This window comes from Chelonia mydas, chromosome 4 (genome assembly GCF_015237465.2).
Source record: "Chelonia mydas isolate rCheMyd1 chromosome 4, rCheMyd1.pri.v2, whole genome shotgun sequence".
NCBI classification, from domain to species: domain Eukaryota; kingdom Metazoa; phylum Chordata; order Testudines; family Cheloniidae; genus Chelonia; species Chelonia mydas.
In genome coordinates this window covers 106473515-106478099 of record NC_057852.1, presented here as the reverse complement: position 1 = coordinate 106478099, position 4585 = coordinate 106473515, and the positions used below count along the sequence as shown (strand labels likewise).

At 45.2% G+C, this 4585-nt stretch overlaps 1 long non-coding RNA gene across 1 annotated transcript; it reads right to left on the bottom strand.

Annotated features, from left to right (window-relative positions):
• Positions 1–3354: 3354 nt before the first annotated feature.
• Positions 3355–4145, bottom strand: LOC122465388. The gene is made up of 3 exons (XR_006290195.1): positions 4068–4145; positions 3784–3858; positions 3355–3489 (listed from the first exon to the last, which is right to left on the bottom strand). It is a non-coding gene; the product is annotated as an uncharacterized LOC122465388 (long non-coding RNA).
• Between the last annotated feature and the right edge of the window lie 440 nt (positions 4146–4585).

Sequence of the window (4585 nt, the reverse complement as noted above, 5' to 3'; positions counted from 1 at the left end):
ACAGACTCATGCCAGCTGTCATGGAGCAAGTGTACTAATAATAGAGTGTAGTTGCAGCAGCATGAGCAGCAGGTATTGTAGCCACCCTGAGAATACCCATCCAAAACCACAGGCACGTACCCGGGGCAGCTAGCCCATCTCACCATTCTCACTGCCGCAGCTACCATCTATTTTTAGCATGGTAGCTCGATTAGAGCTAGTGCAAGTATGTCTCTGTGAGCCAATCACAACTCCAGTGCCAAGTGTAGACAGACCCTCAGCTTACTTGTTCTGCTCTTCATGGCATACAGAACTTAATGTTTTTTCACTGATATTGTGCATTGGCTTTCAGATCTGCAAGCGGCCACTGTTCCTGTTTGCTTTGTGCCCTTCATGTAAACTGGGGTGTGAAAAGGCATCATAAATATTTTTTTACGATGTGGACAACCTGGATTTCTCATTATGTTTGGCTCTATGAGGCAAAAGCTTAGGCATCTAGGGAATTTTTACTTTGAAAAACTTAGGTGCCAAGGGAGTTTAGGTGTCTACAGTGCTTGGTGGGAGTTTTGTAGATCACAGTCGGGGACTTAGACACTTAAAGCTGAGTTTAGGCACCTAAGGAACTTTGTGGATATCCTTGCTCCTGCCCAAGGGACTTGCCCAAGGTCACACAAGAAGTATGGGACAGATTAGGGAATTGAAATCAGGTCTCTGGCATCCCCATCGAGTACCTTAACTACTGGACTCTGTGGGCACTTTTACTGAGCTCACATCCACACCACCATTGAAATCCTGTTTTCTATGCCAAAGTTAACTAGCTATTTACCTGGGTTTCACAGTTTTGGTGCAGAAGAATATTCAATTATTCATGTAACCACCAGAGGGAGCTCAGAGGGTCCTATGAGTGTAAAAGAGACACTGGCAGAAAGAACCAGATTTAAAGACAGTAATTAACAGAATTGTACTTTTTGCAACTTACCTAAGGCCACCCCTAATGTTAGTCACTATTACTTATTTCTGTCCCTTTCTACATTTGGGAGTCTATTCTATAGTTTTTGCAGTTAGTAAGTGTGACTTTTGCAGCCGTTTATCTTAGGAATATCTTAAATTTCACAAATTCAAGACTCTGCAAGACTGAAGACAAACTGAGTGTATGAAGCAGTTTGTTATGAAGCCTGTGGGCCTGGTCAATTTATATTGGCATTTTCATTCCATTTGGCCCAAAACAATCACACAATGTACTGATCCTCATTTAACAAGCATTTCCCAGGACCAGACCAACCAAAATAGGCCCTTCGGATGAAGATACGTGATTGAGCCCCTGCATGACACAAGAGTCAGGGCCTGATTCTCATTTACAGTAAGACCCTTTTCACCACTCTTCCAGACTGGTGTAAAGGGCCCTCAGTTTAAATGAGACTCAGTACTTCAAATGTATCACCTCCTCTACCGTGCCTGCCCAAGAGGCCTAGGTCATGCCAGTTAGGGGTGAAGGGTTCACTCCCATGGGTCTGAAGGAGAGCAGGAAACATGCCCAGAACTGCTGCAAGTGTTTCTGGAAGGGAGTTGGGGAACTGCGGAGGGAGGTTTCCTGTTGAACGGAAGGACATAAGGAACTTGCAGTGTGCTCCAGCCAGGGCCCTAATCAAGGAAAGATGTCTCGATTCCCAGGGGGCTGGTGAATATTCTCACTGAACTCTCAGAAGCAGCTTGTACTCTGCACCACACGGCAAGACAGCATGAGCAATAACCATCTACCCATCACTGGTGGTCAGGATCTCCATGAACATAGTGCTCCCTGTGGTTGCAGGTTGGTCAGCACCAGGTGAATCTGCCCTGAGGTTTTCTAAGGGGTACTGTTAAGCACTGCATTTCACTGGGCACTTGCTACTCATTCGTTTCCTGTCTGAATCGGCTCATTTAATTTTGCTGACAACTTTGTGTTAAGATAAGGCCCTGTGTGTAATGGCAAACTAAAATTAAGCTTCAAACAAATTATCTTTTAGGATTTAGAAGAATCTTATCTTGTTAGGGATTAAGCCACACTGCTTGTTTTAGGGCTTTAGCAGGCAGTAGGGGATTTGCAAAAGGAAACTTCTTCAGGATGGTGCACAGCTATAATGCACAGTAACTGGGGCTATGTGCATAATTCTCTGACTGCTAAAAAAAAACAACCCAAAAGGCACTTAAACATCTAAAGTATAGCTTGAACTGATTACAGACCCAATGCAGCTGCTGCATGTCATCAGCAGCTGCTGTTAAAGCCGCAATCTCATTGTGATTAACATATTTCTTCTCTGCTTGCTGCATCTTTGCTTATCAGTACAATGCTTAAACTACCTGGTGAGCCTAGTGCTCCCTCTTATGCTAGTGAGAAGCTAGCCACTGCACCCATGTGGAGGTTGGGGGTGATGCTTTGTTAAATGTTACTCCACTGCAAAGAGGACTCTACTAGATATTCCTCTTGAGCAAGGTTGTGAGAGAAAAGCAGCAGCAGCATTCACATGGGAGTCCCCTTGCTAAATAATGGGAACCTAGCCCAGAGCTGTTAGCATGGGAAGAAACCTCTGAAGAAATGTGTTGACCTAAAAGGGGCTGGCAGCTAATGGGCTAAAGTGTGGCTAGTCTGAAGCACTGACTAAATCCTATGGGCCTGCTTCACTTCTTCCTTTGAATGGTACTTACTCAGGTAAGGCTTCTCGCTGCAGTTAATGGGACTACTTATGTAAGTATTACTTAGTGCCAGGAATGGTGGCAAAATAGAGCTCCAAAGCAATACTTTGCATTGGCCGGCAACTAGTGCCTCTATCTGAACATAAGGACAAGCAAGGAATAAGGAGGGTCCCCCAAACTGTCTTGTTCCCACCCACCTGAACTTTTAGCAGTGGTACCTGAGAGTCCACTAACACCACCTGCAAACAGAGATGTTTCGGCAGCATATGTTGGCGTAACCACACTAGCTTTGATCTCTCCAGCATGGCTAACGAAAGCTCTGAAGCGATGGCAACACGGGCTTCAGTGTAGACTGTACAGGCACTCTGGAGACCCTGGGTACGTCCATGCAGTGCGAGTCTCTGCTGAAGGTGGTGCTGCCACATCTTTACTGCTGTTTAGATGAAAGCTAGGGCAGGTATGCCTATCCATGCTGCAGTCACACCTCACACCTCTGACTGCAGTGTAGACACAGCTCCTCTTTATCTTTCCCTCCTGTCCATTTCCCTCCTCCCCACTTAACTAGCTGTTCATGCTGGCGGATGAAACGAGTGGGAAGAAAGAACAAGCAGAAACAGCCAGAGAAGCTATAACTCGTAGCAAGGGACAAATATGTGAGTGCCCACCAGTAGTGTAAATTAAACTGGTAGCCAGGAGCTCAAGGCCAGAGAGTCACAGGGAGGCACCTCCCAGATTTACTTGATTTTATGACTTTTACAAATGTTTTTCCTTGCAATTCTTGTTGTGCAGCTAATGCAGGGATCTGTGTAAAAATCTTCTTCACGGTCCTCACCAGACCTATGGAACAAATGAAGCACATAAAGCCTGTAAACACTCCATCTTAGATTTTCCATAAACCCCAGTGATTGGTGGGATAGGGCACTAGTCTTAGTAGGTTATTGACTACCTATGCCAGGGCCACATATTTATCAATAAGCCTGATCATTATGTACTCCAATACTGTCTTGAACCTATGATCACGTAACCCTTCTGTCAGGTGTTAGCAGCAACAAAAAGGGCCAGATTTAATATTTCTAGGGTCCCTTAACCAGCTTGAGCTCCCACCCAGAAACCTTGGAAAATTAAACATACCCTCTGTGGGCAGCTGGCACTAGGCAGAACCACCCTACTCTCAAGCACTCCGAAATAGTGTAAAAACAAGGCAATCTGTATTAGGAGAAAGGGAATGCAGTCATAAGCTTGGGGAAGCACAGCAACAGAATATAGAAGCAAATAAAGAGTAAAGTACCCACCCCATCTCCTTTCAATAGCTTTGGCAACAGCCCATCTAACTCCCTTTCCACCCACTAGTGAGATATCCCACAGGTAATGGCCTCTTGGCTACATGCCTCACCCATCCACCAAACTCTACTCACAGTATGGATCAGCAAGCAGCAATAGTCCGAGTGTCTCTTTGCAGAACTGTCTCTAGTCCCAAGAGAACAACATGCCTGCTCCCTGGGAGGTGCCACAGGCTGGGCCCAATTAGTGATTCAGCGTTATTAAAGTTGCAGTTAGGCAAGGACTCACCAAAGCCCACTTTGCTCTGCTGATATCTTCTGCATCATCTCTGTCACTGGAAAGGATCCTTGAGCAGAGTTCTAGCTGCTTGAAAATGAGCTCTTTCCTCTCTCTGAGAGCCCACTACTCCCCAAAATCCAAGCTCATTGATAGCTATGTGAGTCCCAAAGTGTTACTAGAGGAATCATGAGTAAATAGACTATGTAAATGAATCTCTTAGAGCAACACTTTTCCCTTTTCATCAATAGAAGGAGTAAAGAGCTCTTTTCCCTCTGGAGCTTCTGGCAAGGGGCTAACAACCATGCAAATTAGAACTGGGAAAGTAACCCTAGATTCATATACCTGCAAGCGGAGGATATAAGTCTCTGGTAGA